The 12,911-nt window shown below is 41.3% G+C and overlaps 1 protein-coding gene across 1 annotated transcript in view; it reads right to left on the bottom strand.

Annotated features, from left to right (window-relative positions):
• LOC125779317 (uncharacterized) overlaps positions 1-12,567 on the bottom strand; it is a 331,415-nt gene extending 318,848 nt beyond the window's left edge. The window contains exon 1 of the mRNA XM_049460597.1: positions 11,891-12,567. The gene's annotated coding sequence lies outside the window, so the exon portion shown is untranslated. The remainder of the gene's footprint in view (positions 1-11,890) is intronic.
• Between the last annotated feature and the right edge of the window lie 344 nt (positions 12,568-12,911).

The following is a 12,911-nucleotide window of genomic DNA, read 5'->3' as shown; positions in this document are numbered from 1 at the left end:
GATTTGCATCGCATGGGGAGGGGTATATATTGGCGAACTAATACTTTGCACCATGATATCGATTTTATTGGGTAAATTATAAAGATTAAAAGTGAGCAAGACCACTCCCGATGGTAATAATTTCCCATCGATATATTTTTTAAATTTATAAACTCGACCACTCCTTGGGACGATAATTCTTGAATGATTTCCTCTTCTGCAACTGTTTATTTGGCTGCCCAATTTAGCATTTTGCGATACTTCACTTACACTAGCAGATTTAATTGTTTCCAACTACTGCTTTAATTGAAATAAAAAACACTTTATACACTAAGGTTCTTTAACCAATTTATTTATAAAATAAATTTATATTTTATAAAAATTTTAAAATAGTAATGGTTTGCCGGAACTGGCGATCGGGGTTCCGCGAATCGAGGTCGAATTGGGTCGTCGCGGTTGAGCAGCGAGATGTATGGATCGATTTGCCTTAGATCGAATTGTCTTTTAAGTTGACGACGCGGCGCAGTGTAGAAGCGAATGTTTATGGTCGAATTGTATGTGTTGAATTGTGTTCGCTATCCTTTTTCCCATCCTTTTTGTTGAGTGGGTACAGGTGTGGTGAGTTGTGTTGGTGTGGTGTGGTGATGTAAGAGTATGGTGCCATCAGATGTGTTGTATTAAGCTGTCTTGCTAGGGTGCGCCAGTTTTTCTCAGGTAGAGTGAGGTGTACATGCGGGGAGATGCTTAAGTCATTTAAACATACTGGGCCCCCTAGGCAAATTTTTTGCCTAGTATTACGTATATGATGTTCAATGTATTTCGGCGGGAATTGGTGTTTGAAATAAAAAACATCAATATGTATGAACGGATCATATTGAAATTCCCTTCATATTTTATGACTTGGCGATTTGAATTATTTTTAAACTCGTTTATATATATTTTTATTGGCGGTTATTGACAATTTCTGTAATGACGGCTTATTATTTGTGGTTTTATTTAAAATTTCTTTACCATCGGCTTGGGAAACTAGCTGGTTTTTTGTTGCCTTTTCTGTGTTATTGGTTTTTAGTAACTCCACGCCTGGCTCAGATATGGCCAGAATGGGTACTCCTTAGCCCTGGAGTTAGGGCTGTGACAATAGAGGGATCTTGCGAGAGAGTGGCCGGTAATTGCGAACGGCTTCATTAGAATTCTAATTTTTTTAAACGGGATGTTCAAGCTTTACAACAGATTCTCACCAACTACCCTTGAGCGCTTAAGAAGATGCAATAAGAGCGACCTTAGCTATTTGTAAATGTAGGTGCGTCACTGTATCGCATTGGGAGTATGGTGATCCCTTAACTTGCTTTTGCGATTCTATTTATTTGAAAATTTAAGCCTCTTGAGGCACTTTTGTTATATTTTATTTTGTTATATATGCACTCTTTGGCGTTTAGTAGTCTGCCACCGCTCTAAGATCTGTTCAGAATTGTTTTTTTTTTTTTTTTTCATTATTGGCGAAAGCCATCCTGCGGGGTCGAAAAGTAACATATATTTGAGTTTTTAATATTGTTAGTCCGAAATCTTACTTTGTTTTTTCTACCAATATGTGAGGTATTGGAAAATTGTGGCTCTAGTGGTAGTCGTACGACGTACCGGCCATTATTTGATCGAGTAATTGTAGCTTTAGAGCAGTCTTCACAATACTGATCTTCTAGAGTTTGAAATTGCCTTAATTGTGAATTAAGGTATTTATTTGTATTGTACTCAACTTGAGTTGGTATGGTTGTAACTAGTTCGGTAACTAGTCCCCTTTGTGTTTCACTGTGGAGCGTTTGAACTTTTTGTGCCTTTGGGCAACATGGTGTGCCTTGGCAATTTTTTGAATAGTGGATTTCGGGATTTGCTTTTGTTAAACGCGTGGTTCTTTTTGTATAAGCGCTTTTTTGGAGTGAGTTAGGATGTCTGCTGTAATGAAGCATTGTATTATGTCTTTTATGACAATATAAGCAGTTAAATTTGCTTTTGCAATTTTTAAAATTATGTGTATGGGACAAGCAGTTTGTACAGAGTCTTTTTGATCTGACAAAGTTGTTCCTTTCGTTTATATTAAGTTTTTTAAACTTTTCGCAAGATTTTAGCTTGTGCCCTCTTGTGCATAGTTCGCATGACGTATGTATTCTTTGTTCGGATGTGAACGATTGTATTTTGTTAAAAGTTATGTTTGATTTGTTTTTGCTTCTAGCTTGGGGTCTATTTAAGCTTCTATTATGGTCGTGTTTATTTTTCTTAGTTTTGATTATTTTTTCTTCTAACCTTTCCGCAATTTCATATTGGGTGGTGAGAAAATCTTTCATTTGTTGCCACGTTGGGCACTTTTTTCGTGATGAGAGCGATTGCTCCCATAGAAGTAACGACTTTTCTGGTAATGCGGCGGTGCAAATGTTTACCAGAATTGGGTCCCAGCTGTCTGTGGGGATGTTAAGTGTCGATAGAACCGACAAACAATTAGAAACAGTGGATTCTAGTTTAATGAATTCTACACTTGTTTCTTTCTTAATTTTAGGCAAGTTTAATAGTGTCGTTACTTGCTTATCGACCAATATTCTTTCGTTTTCAAATCTAGCTTTTAGAGCTTCCCAAGCCAAATTGAAATTGTCGTCATTTAATGCGAACTGTTTAACTATTTCGCCTGCTTGACCTTTTGTTTTGTATCTGAGGTGATACAATTTTTGCGCTTGTGACAATTGAGGATGGTTTATGTACACGGCCATGAACATGTCCCGAAAGGACGGCCATTCTTCATAACCTCCGTAAAAAGTTTCTGTGTCACAAGCGGGCAACTCGAGTTGGATGCCTGAACATGCCTTCTGACTGTATTCTTGTGGCAGCTCTACTCCACTGTGGGGAGCAGGTGCGATTGCTTTTATGAGCTTTAATTGATCGGAGATCATAGCTTTCGTTTCTTCATATTGGTCCAAGCAGTTTTCGTAAATATCGTAAGCCGATGATTTAAAATTATGTGTATCTGAATCGTTAGAATCTAAAATGGCGTCATGAGCCACTTGGAGCCGAGTCCAAAAGTTTTCAAGATTTTGAATTTTGATTTCTAATAAAGATTCAGAGTTTTCATTAATCGGCAAAGAGGCAAATCTAGTGCAGTATCTTAATAAACTGTCACTTTGTGAAATGAATTTAACGACCTGTTTTGAGCGTGTAGCTCCTACATGTGTATTTTGATTTGTGTCGTTATGAACCATTTTTGCAAAATAATATTATTTAGTTATATTTTAGTTCGAAAATATATTTGAAGTGTTAATTGGTATTCAAAACCGCGCTTTTTATTAATTAAAATGTTTGATGTCCGAATTATTTATTTTTAGGTACACCCTAATAATTGGCTTGTATGTACTTGTTTTTGTGCAATTGAGAACTCGTCGCAGAGATCAATATGCTTTGTACATAAGTATGCACGAATTGTTTGTGCTTATGATTATGCTTCTGTTCTTATATTCTTAAGCAATTGAGAGCTCGTTAGAGAGATCAATTCGCTTTTTTTGATTAATATGCACAAATTGTTTGTGCTAATGTATGAGCAAACCATATGCTCTAATGCTTGTGTAATTTTGCTTTTTTTGTTTGGCAATATATTTGCACGACGAAAAGAGAGCGGGGGAAAATGCGTTCGGTAAACAGATGTCTTCCGTATGCACTATTATATATAAGTACGTGTAATATACCTGCACTCGGTAAATATGCATAGGTATGTCGGTTTTGTTGTTTTATATTTTTTTTTTTTTGTGTTGCTTTTTATATTATGATTTTAATGTTTGCCTTTGCTTATTTTGTTATATGCAATCTTGACGTGCTGCTTTATTAGCAGAAGGGATATTGCCGAAAATTTCTCATAAATGTTTAAATTTTTGATTTGTTGGTGTTGGACCAAAGTAAGTATATATATTTGAGAATATGTATATGTAATGATGTAGAATATATACAATATATACTAGATTAAAATGCGGTAATTTGAATTTTACAGTATAGTACAGCCGTAAATTTAACGAGTTCGGGGTTCCGCGAATCGAGGTCGAATTGGGTAGTCGCGGTTGAGCAGCGAGATGTACGGATCGATTTGCCTTAGATCGAATTGTGTTTAAAGTTGACGACGCGGCGCAGTGTAGAAGCGAATGTTTATGGTCGAATTGTATGTGTTGAATTGTGTTCGCTATCCTTTTTCCCATCCTTTTTGTTGAGTGGGTACAGGTGTGGTGAGTTGTGTTGGTGTGGTGTGGTGATGTAAGAGTATGGTGCCATCAGATGTGTTGTATTAAGCTGTCTTGCTAGGGTGCGCCAGTTTTTCTCAGGTAGAGTGAGGTGTACATGCGGGGAGATGCTTAAGTCATTTAAACAGCAACATTGTTGAGAAAAGGAGCGTATACGGTACCTTTCACTTGGTTGAGTGATGCGTGTAGCGTGGCTAATATGGGACACACGCCTACCAATTGTTTCGCCCTTAGAAATTTATCGGCTATTTTGTTATAATTTACCAGAAGCAATAGTTTTTCATCACGAAGAGTGGATATGTTAAGCACTTCACTGCTAATTTGTTTGATGGCATGATGTTAGACAATTGAACAGTTATTGGAGGTTTGCGTTTTTTTCTTTTTGGTCCCATGTCGAGTATAGAGAAGCGATTCTCCCTGATATTTGATAGCCTCGGAGCCATCGTACACGTGTAAAATTTTATGCTTTTGAGGTTAGAGTGCTAGTGAGCAATGTAAACACGAATAATTAAAGAAATAGAGCACTCACGAGCGGTGAAAAACGAATTAAGTAGTCGATGAAATTAAGAAAACACTGCGTAAGCGAGAAAACAAAAGATGTCTTTAAAAAACTGAAAAAAAAAATTATTTTATCCACTCTTAACAAGTAACATTTAAATATTATAAACATTAATTTAATTCTTAATTTTGGCTGTTGAAATTGTTGTTTCTGTAGCTGAACAGCTTATGATCGCAACGCTTAAACTCTCTTGCCTTTTATGACTCGGCTAATTCCGCTCGTTCGCGGATTGCGCCCCTCGCGTCGGTTGGGTGGGAGGAGGGTAATCGTTGGGTATTTTTATATTCGTTTGGTATTATTTAACAGTTTCTTATTTTTACAGAAAAATGCCACGTTTTCGTGGAAGAGCGAGAAATATTGGTCGACGTATCATATCAGTCGAAGAACAATAGGCGGATAATACAATATAAAATTAAGAAATCAAGTTGCACGTACTCGTGCAAATGAAAATTCAGGGCAAAGCACTCAACGTCTTCGTGCTAATACCTTAAGACAACGAGGGGCACGTCAACAAGCGACCAACACAAGTAGAGAACATAACAAACGGCGAAATCAGGATAATCGAGCATTGGCACGAGCATCACTTAATCGTTTTGAGTGGCGTGGTGCATCATGAGTTCTTGAACGGTAAATAAGGAATACTACCTGCAAGTTATGCGCAATTTGCGCGAAGCAATCCGCCAGAAACGCCCGGATTTGTGAAAGAACAAAAATTGGCTTTTGCACCACGATAACGCCCCTGCTCATACACATCGTTGCAGAGATAATACGATCCAAACAATTGAAGACAATCATCGTTCTTATGATGCTTTATGGTATCTCTTGATATTTTGGGAAGGAGAAGATGGATATCATTTAAATATTATCTTACAATTTTTTTAAGTCAATAATTTCTGTTCATTTCATAAGTATATTTATTTGCAGCTGAAGAACTGATAAAGACAGCTAGTGCTATAAACTTCTACGCATATCGATGGATAATTCGTGCTAATGAAGGCAACAACATTCTCCGATACAGACAACTATTTCATCAGTACATTGTGGATCTTCTTCTTCTTTACTGGCGTAGACACCGCTTACGCGATTATAGCCGATGTTAAAGAAATTAAACTGGTGAACACGTCCTTTTATTACGGCAATCCAAAGTAGAAGAAATCAACGACAGTAATACAATAGTTAAATGAAATATAAGGAGTAAGGAATACTAAGTAATTGAGGAACACCGCACAGGGTGCATCATGTGATATGAAATAATAAACTTAAAATAAATCTTAGACATCCTGCCCGGTCGAAGCAACTGCTTCGAAATCGTCCGGTTGTAAAAGTAAGCACAGTTTTTGTACTGCCCGGGTGCACACGCCATTAGAAGTCATCAATGTTGCGTTTCGAACAAGGCCATCACTGCCAGGATGTACCTCTGTTACACGACCCAGTCGCCAATGTGTTGGGGGGAGGTTCTCATGTCTGACCAGGACGATATCTCCCACCCGAATATTTTCGGAACGTCTGCGCCACTTACTTCGTGATTGTAGAGTCGCCAAATACTCCTCACTCCACCGATGCCAGAACTGTTGATGGATTCGTCGTAACCACTGCCAGTGCTTTAGTTGGTTGGATGGAATTTCCGCCACGTTCGGTTCTGGTACTGCGATAAGTGGGGCGCCAATGAGGAAGTCTCCAGGTGTTAGCGCATATTTGTCTTCAGGGTCATCAGTCAGCGGTATAAGTGGACGCGAATTCAAACAAGCTTCAATTCGAGCCGCGAGTATTTGTAATTGCGAATGCCACATCGCCTGATTACCGATGACACGAACCAAATGTCGTTTCGCTGACTTCACGGCAGCCTCCCACAATCCACCTTGATGGGTTATAAAGTGCCAACTCGTCCCAATGTTGGCGAGATATTGTTGATTCTGTTCACTGTGCCAAGCGGCTAGATCTTCCTTCATCATCCGATTGGCTCCGACGAAAGTTGTAGCGTTGTCGCTATATAAGTCACGACACAAACCGCGTCGACTAATAAAACGCGTGAAGGCGTCTATAAACGCCTTTGATGACAGGTCATCCACCAACTCGATGTGGACAGCTTTGGTAGCCATACATACAAAAACTGACAGATAAGTTTTCACTGTACTGCGCGATCTTTTAGTGCCAATGCGGACTGAAAAGGGACCGCAGTAATCTAAACCTGACACCAGAAATGGCCGAGATACGCTGACCCGATGTCGTGGTAATGAGGCCATCTGTTGAGTAATGGTAACTCCCCGATGTCTTCTGCAAATCACACATTTGTGTACCACACTGCGAACAACTTGCCTTGCATGAAGAATCCAATAGCGGTAGCGTAGGGTCTGAAGCATCAGCTGTGTACCGCCATGAAGGGTGTCGATATGAGTTTGGTGAACAAGCAACCTAAATAAATCGCTAGCCCTCGGAAGTATAGTTGGATGACGATGTTCTTCAACCAATGCTGATCTATGAATGCGGCCGCCTACCCGGATGATACCATGATCATCTATGTAGGGGTTAAATGCTAATAGTGGACTGGAGGTTGATAAGTTGGTTGCTTCGCGTAAGCAACGTAAGTCTTGAGGAAACGCGGACGATTGACCAATACGAATGAGCCATTCAAGCGCGTTATCCATCTCTGGGGTTGTAACAAGATGTTGTCGAAAATTGCGATACCTTGGTAACCAGCGCAGAACTATAGCTGTAGTTCTGATAAGTCGTCTGATGGAACTAAAACGCTGTGTTAGTGGAATATGTTTTCCATCTATACGCCGGGTGATGAGCTGCAATCTAATTGAGGATGCGAAGGTTAAAACACTTGACCTCTCTTCACTTTGCATAGTTATACGTTCGTCACCTTGTAACTCCGGTGCCTGGTCAAATGGGGTTGTTTTCTGACGTAACCAATCTGGGCCCGACCACCACAAATGGTGGTTCAGCAACTCTGATGGAGTGACAGCACGGCTGGCGCAATCCGCTGGATTCTGCGCTGAACGTACATAATGCCACGAATTTAATGACGTCAATTGTTGTATTTGCCGAACCCGGTTGGCAACATATGGCTTTAACATCACTGGCTGTTTGCGTAGCCAACTCAAGACAATACTGGAGTCCGTCAGTAAGTGCACAGAGGTATCCTGTAAACTTAGCGCCTTGCGAACATTACAAATTGCCTTGGCTAATAAAGAGCTCCACATAGTTCCAGTCGAGGGATTGTGACTCCTTTCAACGGCGCAACCTTGGTGCGTGCGGTAAGCAAGGATATCTTGGCTCTATCATCACTGTCAATAGTGCGTGCGTAAACCACAGCAGCATAGGCTTTCTGACTGGCATCACAAAAACCATAGAGGTAAGTACGATTAGTTGCATCCATACCAAGCCATCGAGGTACACGAACCTTATCGAGGATACTTAAGTCATCGCGAAATTTAGACCAAATATGACACAGATCTTTAGGTAGTGGAGTATCCCAAGATATACCCGTAGACCAAAGAGTCTGTATAAATACCTTGCCCGATATAATGACTGGTGCCAAAAATCCAGTGGGATGATACAGTTGGGCTACATCACTAAGAACTCGCCGCTTTGTCGGCATTTCATTATACTGCTTCAGTGATACCTTAAATAACAATTCGTCACTCACCGGGTCCCAACGCAGCCCTAGCACTGTAGCTATAGGTAGGTGAATATTGCATTCATGTAGAGAAGAGGATTCTCCAATTTTCGCTAGGACGGCGGCTCTATTCGAATTCCACTTCCGAAGTCTAAAACAACCTTTCGACAAAATCATGGATACATTCTTGGCTAAAATGACTGTGTCTTCAACGTTAGTACAGCTCGTAAGGAAATCGTCCACATAAAATGAAGAAAGAATGGCGGAACGTGCTGATTCGGCTTGATGAAGGTCAGCAATTACTCCAGAATTATCGACAGCACACTATTGTAACGCTCACACTGCGTTGTATGGGCCATGCCATACGTCACCGTCGTAAGTTGATATATTTTTATGTTCTCGTTCGGGGATTCGCGCCAAAGTATACGTTGGAGGTCTCGATCTTCCGGTGCGACTAAAACCTGGCGAAACATCTTTTCCACGTCAGCGGTCAGAGCAATGGCGTATCTTCGGAATCGGAAAAGGATATCGTTCAACGAATTCTGAATTGTTGGACCCACACGCTGTATATTATTTAGAGAAACACCATTTGATATTGGTGCTGAAGCATTAAAAACGACACGAAACTTGTCCAGCACGGCATGATGCGGAATGTAATATACACGATTGGAATCATTGTAGGTACCTAGAGCTTCCATGTGCCCTAGCCCGATATACTCCTTCATGAAAGCGATGTATTTGTCACGTAGTGGTGTATCGGAGGAGAGTCGACGCTCCAAACGATAGAATTGCCTTAAAGCGCAGCCATAAGAGTCGCTTAGGGGTGGTGCGTTAGCTTGCATTAGTAAACGCACCATGTAACGCCCTTCCAATGTTCGTGAATGAGTCGTTGAGAATATTTGCTCACATTCATCATCAATAACCTCGTCGTCTTCAGACCCTTCGTCGAGCTTCCAAAAGCTGCTTACAATCTCGTCCAAACGAGACTCTTCCAAAATGTTGGCGCTATATAAGCGCAAGCCTGAATCGTTTATTGAAGATGTTGATGCGGCCTAAAAATAACCCAACCCAAACTCGTAAGTTGTGCATGTGGTTCGTTAGGACCACCCTTGATCGTGTCTCCCTTCAGAATGAGACCCCAGACGTCAGCTCCTAGCAGAAGGTCAATGCTTCCCGGAGTACCAAAATGTGGGTCTGGCATTTGCAGCCCAGCCAAGTGTTTATACTGATTTCCAAAGATTTGTGCTGTTGGAAGCACCGATGTAATAGATTGAATGACGAAGGCATGAATTGCCACGGAAAATTGCGAGTGAGTTGACTTGAGTGTTATTGCCACGACGCCCTTGGTGCGTGTACAGGATAACGCACCAATACCCTCGACCGCTACGTCATAGCTGCTTCTATGAAGATTCAAAGACCCAGGACCGCACAAAATCCTCGCCAACCGTTCCTCCCAATTGTCCCCAGAAACATATGCACATGCTGTTGCCAGAAGTATGATCAGGTCACCCCGAACATGGCATCCAATAACAGAATCGTGACGTCATAACGTAGCTTGAGCCGGCATTAAAGGTGGACCAGGCTGAGGTTTAGTAGTTGTAGGAGTTTCCACTCTCCTTGTGGTGAGAGGAGGGGCAGACCTTTGTGGCTCCCGACAAAAAATGGTATTATGCCTGCAGCCACATTGACGACGTCCTCCAGCTGGACACTGTTTCGACATATGCCCGGACCTCAAGCAATTAAAGCATAGGCCTGTTTTCCTGAGAGCATCAAAACGTTTCTCCGGTGGTAAGTCCAATAACGTTGGACAACGCGTGACCTTATGTTGATTTTGACAATATTGACATTTTGCTTCTTCCATTGAATGGTTGCATTTGACGGTGCGCGCCGTTGATACACGCTGATGTTGACGACTGGATGTGTCGGTACCATCTACGACTTTAACAAGCTCCGTTGACAAATTTTGAGCCCTTTTCTCCAAAAACTTGAGTAGCTCCGACAAGCTGGACATTTCCGTTGGGGAGCAGTGCATGCACCATTCACGCCTTGTTGTAGGAGGGAGCTTTGATACCACAATAGGCACCGTTAATGCATCCCACTCTTGAACGGGTAAATTGATAACGGCTAACGAACGCAGAGAACCGCTAACCACATCCACAATATGCAACAATGATTGCGCTGACTCCTCTGACGCCAACGAAAAGTTTAGGAAACGTGCAACATGAATTTCAGCCAACTGCTTAGGGTTGTCGTATCATTCCTTCAAAGCTGTCCACAGTTCTTCGTAACCTCCTGAATAAATATCACCAACTAATGGCACCGCTGAGCAGGGAACAGCTTGTCGCAGCTTACCAAGTTTGTATGCGGTGGGTAATTCTCGGTTGTGCACCAAGGTCTCGAATGCGTCCTTGAATGCCAACCAATTGTGTAACGCGCCATCAAATGATGGAATATGTAGAGGCTCCAATTTCAATTCGACCGACGAATTCATATTGCCCTCCGTACGAGCGTACGTCTCGTCATTCTTGCTCGGACGCAAGCGCATCAGACTGGAACATAACTCATTGTACATCTCTTCGGTGACGTCCCACTACGCTGAATGTACTTCCAGCTCCTCCTCTTTCACCAGACTCAGGAGCGCCTCGTGGTTTATGAGCGCTCGTAATGAGATCTCGCCGAATTCAGCAGTTGTTCAACCCTGGGTGCATCTAATTCACCCGTGCTCGGATTGCGCACCTGTTCCATGGTGCGAGAAATAGCCGATGCATGGAACTGGCGAAGATTTATTTCTGCCATGCTTTACTACGTATGTAAAGTGCGGGTATGCTTTACAATTACAACGGATATTTTATCCGAAAATATCGCGTGAATCCTTTAGGATAGCGTTAAAACAATTTATTTACCGAAACCGCCAATTGAAACTCTCAAAATTAAAATAGTTCTTAGTCCTCACAGGAGGCACCAAAAATTATGTTAAGAAATTAAACTAGTGAACACGTCCTTTTATTACGGCAATCCAAAGTAGAAGAAATCAACGACAGTAATACAATAGTTAAATGAAATATAAGGAGTAAGGAATACTAAGTAATTGAGGAACACCGCACAGGGTGCATCATGTGATATGAAATAATAAACTTAAAATAAATCTTAGACAGCCGAGTTTCTTCTTTTCGCTACGTGGCGCCATTTGGATATTCCAAGCGAAGCCAAGTCCTTCTCCACTTGGTCCTTCCAACGGAGTGGAGGTCTTCCTCTTACTCTGCTTCCCGCGGCGGGTACTGCGTCGAATACTTTCAGAGTTGGAGTGTTTTCATCCATCCGGACAACATGACCTAGCCAGCGTAGCCGCTGTCTTTTAATTCGCTGAACTATGTCAATGTCGTCGTATATCTCGTACAGCTCATCGTTCCATCGAATGCGATATTCGCCGTGGCTAACGCGCAAAGGACCATAAATCTTTCGCAGAACTTTTCTCTCGAAAACTCGCAACGTCGACTCATCGGTTGTTGTCATCGTCCAAGCCTCTGCACCATATAGCAGGACGGGAATTATGAGCGTCTTATAGAGTTTGGTTTTTGTTTGTCGAGAGAGGACTTTACTTCTCAATTGCCTACTCAGTCCGAAGTAGCACCTGTTGGCAAGAGTAATCCTGCGGAAAAAATTAATAAAGTGCGGTAAAACAAAACAATATACTATATATGTATATATATGTACATGTATACACTTGCGAAAGCAAAAGGCAAAGTGCGGAACAAAAGAAGAGTACAGTAACGAAAAACAAAAAAAAAAAAACAAAAAAAAAAACACGGGGGCGAAATTATAATAGAATGGAACATAACTCAATATAAACGGACGCGAAAAAAAGAAAACAATAAAATAAACAACACCAAAATCAAACCCAACCAGCGGAGACAAGAATAGTAGAGTAAACCCTGCATGGGAACAGCTACGCCCCTCAAATCTTCTGTCAAAGTGAGTCGTATCGATTCCTCTTAGTATTTTAATACTGTATATATACTATATGTGTATGTTTGAAGCCCATATTGGCAATACTAATTTTAAATATTACATTGCAACCTTGTATTTTTCACGTACTCACCTTTTTTGTTCACTTCAACCACTTTTCAGAGTAAATTAAAATACGAATTCAGATGTTTATACGGGTGTATATTTATGGGGGTGTGTACCCAGTACCCGATTTTATTCAAAAATCGGATATAATTTAAAAACACTAAACTGGGTCGAACGCAGGGAATCGTGATATACTTGCGGAAACGCGCACCGTTCTCTGCTGATGTCGTAACTGTGATGTTATAGCGCAGACGCGTACAGATCGCAGCTGAGATCGAAAAGGAGGTGAGCGGTCCTCGTCGGTCCTTTTTTCCCCTTTGGTGTGTGGGATCAGATGGTGTGATGTGGGTGGTGTGATTGTGGTTGGTTGGTGTACTTGTGTGTGGGTGTCGATGTGTGGTGCTCTCATGTTGAATGT

Source organism: Bactrocera dorsalis, chromosome 6 (assembly GCF_023373825.1).
Source record: "Bactrocera dorsalis isolate Fly_Bdor chromosome 6, ASM2337382v1, whole genome shotgun sequence".
NCBI lineage: Eukaryota > Metazoa > Arthropoda > Insecta > Diptera > Tephritidae > Bactrocera > Bactrocera dorsalis.
The sequence above is the reverse complement of the archived record's forward strand: the minus strand, read 5'-3'. Positions and strand labels throughout refer to the sequence as shown.